Below are 11047 nucleotides of genomic sequence, written 5' to 3'. Positions count from 1 at the left end.
TAGCAAATACGGGGTTCGGAAGCACCTCACAGCCGAGGAGCCCTGGCGGTCTCAACTAGCAGTGGCAAGAGATTGCTCAGAAGTCACCTCCAGAGTATTGCAATTGCCCTCCAAGCACACAACAAAGACCCATAAGGCAAAATGTTTTCTGATCCTGAGACAACAAGCAACACAAAATCTCAGTGATATCTGTAATAACAGTTTACCCTAAATTTAGCATTTACTGTAAGGCCTGTGTAAGGAGTCTTGGAGTTTTGGATAAGCATTTCTTTTCAACCCCTAAACTGAATTTCAGAAAACTATGAGTGACTGGAAACAAATAGAGTGGAAATAGGTAACTCTCACAATAGCAATAACAAGAAATTACATTTAAAAAATAAAGATTTTTTCAGTGGCTGATATGAGATCTGAGCCCAAAGTCATCACATCCTCAATTTTCTTTCCTTAGCTGAGACATATTACAAAGTTATTTTATCAATATATATATTTCCGTACAACAAAATGAAAATTACCCTTCATATTACCTTACATTTTTCCTTTAATATGGCATGGAAGATGGAGGTATGTTCGATTTGAAAATGCTTTTTCTTTTCTTTTGATTTTTCCTTTTTTTCCAAACCTAATTATATGTTGGATGCACTACCTTTAAAAACAAAATAAATTAAAAGCTTTCTTTGCTCTCAGTGTTAAATGCTAGATTCCGTTGCACTGTATGCAATCAATCAACTGTGTTCAACTTATTTACTTGTATTTGGGGTTAAAAACAGTTAGCAACATACCAAATTTTGGATGCCGTTAAAAAATAAATCAAAACTCTCTAAATGTGATTGGCAGTATTTAGAAGAAATTCCCTGACAAACCCAAACACATGTTTCTGTTTCTTCAGTGGACAGCCAGTGCTTACTCTTCCAACGATGGAAAAGTGCCTTATGAAGGACCATCCATCTTCCCTCTGAACTGATCCTGACTCTAAGCTAAGCACTTTGATTTACATTAGAGAAGGCTTCTAACAACCAAATTGTAGGTGAAGGGATATGAATGAATATTTAAAAGGTTTTTGAAAAATTCCTCTGCACACAGCATGAACATCTCTCCTCAGTTTTCTTTTTTGTTAATTTCAAGATTCTTCATGATGTGAGAAATTCAGCATATGCCAGTAATTGAGGAGCATAACAAATAAAGGGGACAAAAACACTGAAAACATTCAGGTGCTTGGCTTGAACCCTCACCTGACTACAGATCAGAAATTCAAGATCTTTGGGAAAAGTTAAGAGATGCTGGCACAATGTACGGCAGAAAGCTTATAGAGACATTGATAAATGTGTGGCTATCCAGCTAAATGGAACTGAAGTTCAAATACAAAAGCATGTGTTCATTCCCTCACGCCAGGAAACATTCTGTTCGGTTGCATTCACTTTAGTTGGGACTCTGCTGCCTTCTTCATGAGGAGCAGCTACCCACGACCTACTGTCCCTCATGCAAGTTCACGCCTCCCCCTAGTTATTCTCTTTCTGCTTCTCAGCGCTGCCGGCTATGTGGAAGCTCAGCACGGCTCGGTCATTTTGCTTTGGGCTTTCTTGGAAATAATATTTGGAAGCCAAGAAGAACAGGGGAGCAGGATGCTGTCTCATGAAATGAATGGGGCAGGGTTCACACACCCAGTGACTTCCCCTGCACTGGCACAGAGGTGTAACAGCTCTCAAAGTCCATCACACTTGGAAGAATTTGAGAATAAAAACAAACAGACAAAAGTTTAACCACTGGGGAAACCACAGACTCTGAAGTCAAGGAGACAGTTGTTGCTTAGTCTTGCTAAACTGCAGCATTGCAGTTTTCATTTTCATATATCAAGAAATGGCAAAGACCCCAACACTTAAATGAGCGAGTTCTGCCTCAGATACATGCCCAGAACTCCCCCTGAATCCAGTGGGATTTTGGTGAGTGCAAAGAATAAAACTGCTAATACAGAGCAAAGCACTGGTCTGGTACTTTGCCTGCATGGGCTGCAGCGAGTTTTCTGCCTTGAGATTAAAGTACCTGCCAGTATATAAAGGGCATTTCAAATTAATCTCTGCTAATGCTGCTCTTGAGGACTGGGTTGAATACAGAGGGTTCAAAAGAGATTGAAAAAAAGGGAGAGGGACCACCATGACATTTACCACAAAAGCAATTCTACCCCTTTAGGAACTCGCGACAGCATACAGTAAAGAATACAACGCAAGTGTCACGGTGATCTTCCATCTCGGCCAAGGAGAGAAAACACATGCGGAGGGAAGGTGACTCTCCTCTCCAGCAATGGGTGTACAGCAGAGATGAAAGGCGCAGATAGTGCTTTCTCAGTGGCACTGAGTCCATCTGAGGCGAAAGCACTTGCAAGGCCTTACAGGAACAAGCCACATTTCGTTATTATTTTTTCCTATCCTGGAAAATTTGTTTGCAAAGTAAAGAGCAGCCCATGCTGTTTCACAGCCGGGTCAGCGTAGCATCCCAGGTCACCGTGACCTTCAGCACATACGGGATTTTTCACTTTCACATGGACAGCAGATGCGGAGCCCTCTCTCCCTCTGATGTTCAAGGCCCTCGGGCCAACATGAGGCACTCAGCATCATGTGCGTTCGTAATACTCCCTTTGAGTTTCTGTTGTGAAACCTCCACATTTACTGTAGCTGTTGCAGCAAACATCGCACTTCATTAATTTCTGCTCTCAACCCTGTTGACCTGAAACTTCACGGGATTGCAAATGCAGTTTAGATTTCATCACTGCCTTTTTCTACAGCAGTCCCCTTTCAACTTGAAGCAACTAAGGCAGTGCTTCAGTTTGATTTATTACATCTTGGCATCCATTGACTGTACTCACTTTTAGAGCATAAAATACTCAGGACAGCTATTTGTATTTTATTATTACAAAAGTCTTGCTTTGGAAAACACAACACAAGGCACAAAAGAGCAATCTGGGGTATAAACAGCATCAGTTGGATGAACATGAGGTGTACGGCAAAGAGGAGAGGAAGCATACAAGAGAGGCAACAGCAGCACATGCATCCTCTCCGAAGGGAGGGATTCTGCAAAGCAAAGGAGGCAAAGCATGAAATCTGTGATTTCTGAAACCCGAGGCCAAACTCCCACTCTCAAATGATGAGCCCATCTGCAGTTTGCCTGTGCTTCCTGTAAGGTCTGGATTTCCCCGTTAGTGCCCAGATACAAGAAGTTAAGATCATTCCTGAAAATGAGCTGAGACCTGTTCCCGTATTTCTGTATTAATCTCTGGAGCCACAGCCGTGAGTATGCAGAGGATGAGTCCCTAAATGCATAATACAGCGAATGGGTCGTACACAAAACAGGGTCGTGCCTGCTTTAACGGAACAGGATTTCTTCCTTCTCAACTGAGAAAAGCTTCATTTCTTTCAGTTAACACAAGCACTTGTAACCCAGCCTCGTGCAGACAACTGATGGAGCTCAAGTGATGTAATCTGCCATTACCAGGACCCCGATTGATGTAACAGCCCCCCACACTCTCGCATACCTCCTGCATGAACTAAATTTCTAAAGAGCTCCAAGACACCTGGAAAAGCCCAAGGAGAAGCCCTCCTGACATTTCTCTGCAGATTAGGTGCATCCCGTGGGTGCACATGGCATCAAAGAGACAGAAAGCGTGCAGCCCTCCGGGAACCGCTGCCCTGCTCCCCATGGGTCCCACAGCCACGCCATCCCATGGAAAACCCTCCCCGTGCTGTGCGCTGGACAGAAAGTGGGGAGAGAGCACACTTCAACAGTGCAACAATAAGGTTGGTCAAAGGAATCAGAATTAACTCCCCAAATTAATTTTTAAAAAGTGATACCAAAGAAAAGAAACTTAGTAACACATAAATGCCTACTTTAAGCATGGGCGGCTTGCTTGCAAATGATAAAAGAAACCGGAGGGTATGTGTTTTTCAAGAGCAGGCATTTATATCTCAGCGGGGAGACATCATCCCTTCTTGAACGTATTTTGTTAAAGCGAAGACAACCATTGGTTTGATGGAGTTACGCTTTCAGAACTTAGGGGAAAACAGTCTCTTCTCTTGGCTGCTCGTAACATGTGAATAATCAGCCCAAAGTAAACAACATGTGGTCTTGTGTGGTCTTTTTGCTCTTCATATGAGCTGGTATTTCACTGGAATCTAGGAAGCGACAGGAAGTGGGGAATTCTGCACAGATACGGGAGATCCTGCGCTATCCTAACAAGCTCTAGAAATGTAGCCTGCTTAGGGAAGAAATATTGCTGTTCCAGATGGGAAAAAAAAATAGATCTAGACACATAGGATGAATTAATACTCCTTTGAGTCACATAAATAAAGAATTCTGATGTAGCCATATTCACAAAATTTCCTGACTCTTTCATAAGCATTTGAATGTTCATGCGTCAATGGAGTACTAATCAATTCTTAAACAGAAGTGTTAGAGGAGCTCCTGAGAGCAACACAACTGCTGTATTATTTGTAAATACAGTTCACGGTGTGCGGTGGTTGCTCACATAAATCATCCACTTAGGGAGGAGAAATAGTGCTCTGGCAGATGAAAGGGCTCAGCACAGTGGGGTCTGTGTTCCCTTTGCTGTGGCACAGCGGGCAAGGATCCTGAAGGAGGCGGACTGTTCAACACACTGCTACCCATTTTCAAGTGAGTATGGGGGGTGGAAAGTTCACGTTGGGTTTTTTAACCATCACTTGCTCACTCGACCCTAGCACACCCTGCCTGCACCCATCACAGCAGGTGACGCACACAAAGCATTTACTCAGTGTGTTTTCCAACTGCCCCCTCCCTTTCCCTACCACACAACTGCTCTTCCACATGACCCATCCACATCCCCATCTCTCAGACTCTTCCTCTGCATGGTCGTGACCTCCACCCCGCCAAGCCACTCAGTCCAGCTCAGCCAAAACCCAGGAGAGGTTTGCTACCTCCATATAATTTTGCTGGCTCCCTCCCCACCATGGGCTCAGCCCCATGCTCCATGTCTCACACAGGCAAGTGGACACAGGCTACTTTCACGTCAAGTCATTCAACTGTGAACTGAAAATGCAAACTGGAGAAGCTGTTGCTTTGAAAGCTGGAGCTCCCGCAGTCCTTACATACATTTCAGGGTGTTCCTCCTCCTGAGGTAAAGCTCTCGCCATGTTCTCCCCATCCATGACTTTTGTCCCTCTCCTTCAGTTTCTCCAGTGTTATCTCATTTTTACCATCAACATCCTTCACAAACCAGGTTGACAAAGGGCCTCCTTCAGACTCCTCTAAAACCCACCTGTTTGGCCACAGGGGTAGGGGGGAAGGGAGACAGGAAAGAGATTTTAAGGAAAGTCGCAATAGGAGATAGTGAAAAATACCCCCACACACATGTTACTCAGCACCACATATCCATATTACTTGTCCATGTCCCTATAGCTTTTCTCGGACGTTTCTGTTTATAAACATACTTACCATGTCATATCAAACCACATTGCTGTGTTTTCACTAGGGCAGGACCGTGCCTTTGGCGAGATACCTCGCATTTTTCTGAGCCCTGAAATAGCAATCACACCCCATACATTTGTGAAGCGCACTTAGCTGGGACAGCTCTGCAAAGCTCCGAGTGGTTTCCCAATATCTCCCTCGAAGAAAAAGCTGCCAGAAATGGTTTCTTCCTTCTCCCAAAAGATAAACTCTCTTTGCCGCATCTCCCTGGGGGTGCAGCTCAGCCCCTCGCCCCCCGCTGGTGGCAGCGCTGGGGCTGGTGCAAGGCACATTCCAGGAATGCTTCCAGCCAGCAAGGGGCTTTTGTGGTGGTTTTTCTAACTTTTTATAATTTTTTTTAAGTAGTTGCTCATTCTTGAGCAGAGACGGGTGCATCTATTCTAGAAGGTTCCCTGCCCAAGTCCTCTTGCCTGGTGTATCTTACTTGGATTAGAGCCCAGACCTAGAAAATGTTCATCTGAAATCATTTGTGTTTGTAAATAACAGATTAAAATGAAAAACTGCATGCAGATTTAATTGCTGTGGGTATAATAATCTCAGCATTAGGATTAGCTTGCAGCATAAGCAAAAAAAAAAACCCAACAAAAACCCAGTTATCTGGGATTAAGGAGTCTTGACAATTAAGCTTTATGATTTGCTGCTGAACCAACCAACACGTCTAAAATACGTCATTATTTTTTCCTAAACTCAAGAACTTATGAGATAAAACCAAACAAATTCCTATCAATGTTTTGGTCTATTATAAAGTCTTTTTTAAAATATCAAGCTGACTCTCTGAAGACTAGCGCAGAAGATAACTGAAGAGTAGGCAGCACAAAATCGCCAGGAAACTGGGCGATGAGCTGTGCCAGGCTGCAAGTTTGAGGCAGTGAGGGCAGAAGGACCCCGTTCTGGTCTCCTGCGTGACATGAGAGCGAATAAAACAAAGTTAATCTCCTCCAGTTATGAGAAGGATAAAAAGCAGCTGCAAAAAATCATTCAGGACAGGGCACGGATCGGAAACCCCTGAGGATGCCACACCACTTTTTTTGAATCACAGTTTCTAGAAATTCTGCAGGGGTCAGGCTTTTTTTGTTGCTGACTGCTGAACTTGAAAAGCACGCTACTAAATCAGGAGCTCAGTTGCTAGAGAAGCAGCGGATTTAACGGCCGATGCAGAGACCGATTACCTTCAGCGCTGGTGGGGCTCTGCTCCAGCCCACACCAGCTCCTGCGGCTCTCTCCGGAGGCAGGGCCGGGCTGATGGATCTCACTGTATCCTGAAAGCTCCCAGTGGGAAGCTCACAGCCCCTGTCCTCCCTCGCTGACTCCCACTACACTTGATTTCAAGGAAAGAAAGAAGCTGTTCTATTACCGCCAGTCGACAAGCGCAGGCTCGGCCTCTGAACTGCTCATTCCCGCTAGGCACAACAGATCTTCACAGGGGTCGTTTCCCACTAAAGTGACTGGGTTTGTTTGTTTTTCTATAAGGTGAATCATATTCTGCTCCTTGAGCTTAATAGCTAAATCCTTTTCTAGATAAGATTCCCACTAACTCGGCTCTGTAAATTGCCAGCTTCATAACCTTGTATCCCATCGACACCAATAGTGATGAGGGTTGGTCATCTCTTCATAGTGCCCCAAAACACCTTATTTGTTTTACTACAGATCTGTCCCCTTCGCAGACATCGCCGTAGCGCCTCCAGGTCTCATGGTTTAACGTTTGCTGGACTCTGGTACATCCCTGCCATCACCTCGCTCTCAAACACAACCCATCCAGACCCTTCAGTACCCAGCAAACCACACCAGGCTTCAATACTTCACACAGAGGAAAGTTGTAAAAGGTCCTGTCTCATTGTTGGAAAGCTCAGTTGGGGGAAACCTAGGTCATCACCAAACCACTGAATTTTCCTTTTAGGTTTTTTGGTGTTGATTTGGGTGGTTTTTTTCCCCTTCCCCCTTCATGAGTGGTTTCAGGATCTGATCAGTCTCAGAAAGGAATAAAAGATAAAGACATCGATTGAGGTATCCAGTGCTCAGACACTTCAAATACATTGCCCAGCTCCTCTCTGTAATTTAGCCCAGGAAATCGGCCAATTTGCTAAATTAAAGACTTTAGAAGTCTTATGAGTAAAGCGAGCCTAGGCTTTGCCCCCTAATTTACTAGCAGTTTCATTTCATTTCTCTTCTCTTCCTCAACCCTTCATTTCAAAACAGGTCAAGTTTCAACCAAGTGGGTTCATTATCACATGGAGAAACCCACGTGCGAGACTAGCGCTATAGGCTGCACTAGCGCCCTTAAAAATAACAACTGCGGCCGGAGCGAGCTGCTCCTCCACATCCCCAGCCCTGGGCCAGCTCGGACTTCCCTGTCAGCCCACGTTGCCATGGCTACGAGCGATGCCCAGAAACCAACGCTACCATCAAGATGAGATTGCCATGACACTAAGGCAAGCGGGAGGCTACGCTGGGCAGGTAATACTGGATATCATCATTTTAATTAATAAGGGAATATAATGTAGCCACCTCCAGGTGGGTAATGCAGAACTTTAGCAACATTTCTGTTGAATTAAACTTAGGAGAGGTTTTAATCTAGCTTTGAAAACAAATAGCAAGAATGCAAGGTCTTGATAACAAAACAAATTACAGGCAAAGCATATTGGATTTCTATTTTTATAACAATAAAGTGGAAACAATTAATATGCACTAAACATAAGTGAAAACCAAATGAGGATCCCTTGCATCTATATTAACTACATATTACTGCCTTCCTAAAGATGAAGGGCAAAGGTTTCCCAGGAGCCAATTACAGCGCAAGAGAAGAAACCAAGCAAGAATCAAACTCCTCTGTACGAGGATTTTTAATACTGGAAACTTATCTGTGACTGGGGTAGTACAGGACTCAGCCTGTGTGATCCACAAGCACCCTAAAGCAGGACCCATGTTATCAACTCCCCCAGTTTCACTAGCTACCTTGCGGTACTGAGATACTGATCTCATGCCATTCAGTTGTTGCCAAGACACCATTCACACTTCTGATTCCCCATTAGCATCAGCTAATAATCTTCTGCTGGCTGGTTTTCAAAGAGCTCCAGAAGGATTCAAGGCTGCTAGAAGAAAAGAACAAGGCAAAAGAGAAAAGCTGCTTGCTCTTGCAGTCAAAAGTAGTATAGCCCATGGCTTTTGCGTGCCTCAGATAACCAGGAAACCAGAAAATAAAACCCCAAATCCATTACTTTCATAACTCCAGTCATTTGGAGATCTGAGTTGTGATTTTTGACTAACAATTTGTTTGGAGTTAGCAAGAGCAATAAAACTTTAAAAAAAATCAGGCACGACCACAAGTTTCGCTGTTTCCACCTTCTTCTCCCTCAAGCGTTAAGCAGGCTTTTTCTCTGCTTACATCCACAGCTGGGTCCCTCCCTCCTGCTGCCCTGGAAGCTCACAACACAGCCTCTGCATTTCTCAGCCGCTTCCCCATGTTGCTCAAAACATAGATGATTTGAGCAGAGGTTCAGACAAGGCCACAGAATTTGCTCACCCTGGGCAAAGCTTCGGGGAGCCTCGTCCCAGGGCCAGCGCTGGGGGAAGCCCCGCTGCAGAGGCCAGCCCTGCTGCAGGGGCCAGCCAGCACTGCTGCGGCATGCAGATGGTGGGGCTGGCACGGACAAGGTCAGAGACACCGAAAAATTCCAGCCAGCCTGATCTCACCCCATTATTTCGCTCTGCCTGAAAGAGAGAAGCTGTTATCTTTGACCCTGCTCTCCTCAGAGGATGCAATCAAAGCGCTTCTGAAATGCTGCTGCTTCTGCAACAGTGAATCCACAGTGGGGAAATCACTGCCATAGATCTCAGAGCCTGTGCGAAAGCTAGACATGTTTAGCAATCACCATGTTTATAGGGCTGTATATTTCTAGACTTTGCATCGGTGTAACACTGCATACATGTGTTTACCGCTCGGCGAGGAAGGTAACGGTGGCAGAGAGAGATTAACACCAAGGTTAGCAGGAAGCCACTGATACAATAAACATCCTACTGCCAAACCTCTGTAGCAACAGGACTATCCTTACCCTCAGGTAGACATTTGTTTCAGATCTTATTTCAGCTTAAATTGATATTAGCCTTCAAAACAAAAGTTTTAAAAAAAAAAAACAAACAACTTACATCTATGAAAATAATACTGCAGACAAATGGAAGAGCTACGAGAACCCCAAGCCCATACATTTTGTTCTGGGGTTGGTGTGAAGATACACAGGCTTGAGAAGTGGAGATTTCTGATCTGCACCCTTTGTTCTGCCTCTGGGCAAGCCACTTGCTCCAGGATCGAGAGGCAGAGCGCGACTGGGTCACTGCCCGGGAGGGAGACGGCCTCCAGGAAGGTCAGGAGTTCCTCCCTGCAGCAGGAAAATTACAAAGGATGGATTGAAATGAGAGAAAGTCTTTTTTCTTGTTTTGCTATCGTGAAGACACTCAAAATATTTTCAAAACAAATGAAGTAGGACTAGGGAGAGGATTCTTTACAAAATTGACAGGTATTGCTTTTTTCTAGGTCCAAAACGCGAGGGAATCAGGTCAGAACCACAGGTCTTTGCACTCGTATGATCTTCTCAAATTCCCAGGAAAATGAACGTCACTGCTGTTCACCAAGTCATCTGTTGCATATGAGTGTGACTGTAACCCGGTCATTGGCAAATTACAAACATTTGCCACAAATTATTAGTCCTGTAAGGTTGTTTTTTTTTTCTCTAGTGGCTGAGGAGAAGAAAAACTGAGTCAGCTCTGGCACAAAAAAGTACTCTTCAAATGCTGGTGAATGGGATGAAGTTTAGGTACTTGTGGGGTTTTCTTGTTCACCCCGAGAAAGCAGGTCTGTGGCTCTGCAGGCACTGAGGCCCATGATCCCTTTGCAGCAGGTCAGGCCGTGGGCACCGGCTGGGTGCAGCTTCACACCGGCAAAGCAGCGGACAAATTCGGCTGGAGAGAGAACAGAGCCACCTGCATCCATCCTCTCAACTGGACTCCTCTCTGGTCACCCAAACTGCCAAGGATTAGGTTTTCCAGATTGGGCTGTAGAGGCATAAAGCATCTTTCCTCTACAGGAGAGTCGCTCACTCAGCTGCTCTCCTAAACAGGCCCACCTCAGTGGGACCTACCAGGTCTGGACCAGAAGATCCGTGTAGGTCCCACCCGACTCTCCCCTTTCTCACAACAGGTGCACAGTGCTTGGACAGCCCCATCACGATCCGCAGGTGCAAATCTCCTTTCTCACTCGATACTTTCTGCTTGCTGTGATGGCAATTCTTAAAGCAGATTTTTCTAGAAGCAATTAAGTTGTTGCTTGCGTAGCGAGCAGCCTTTCTTGCTTAGCCATCTCCCTGTGAGACTCAGAATCATCCAGAACTTGTCAAGATTATTTTTTTTTTGGGTGTTGGTGTACATTTAATATTTAGATACATTCCTCTGCTCCCAAGAGCACGCATGGTGGGATTGCAGGAAGATGGCTGGTTTGAAGGGGTTAGGCACTTGGGAGTGTTTCTATGCCTGGGGAGCATGCAGCTCACCAGCCTTGCCCACCCTT

Source organism: Larus michahellis, chromosome 6 (assembly GCF_964199755.1).
Source record: "Larus michahellis chromosome 6, bLarMic1.1, whole genome shotgun sequence".
Taxonomy (NCBI): Eukaryota; Metazoa; Chordata; class Aves; order Charadriiformes; family Laridae; genus Larus; species Larus michahellis.
Note: the sequence above shows the minus strand (reverse complement) of the source record.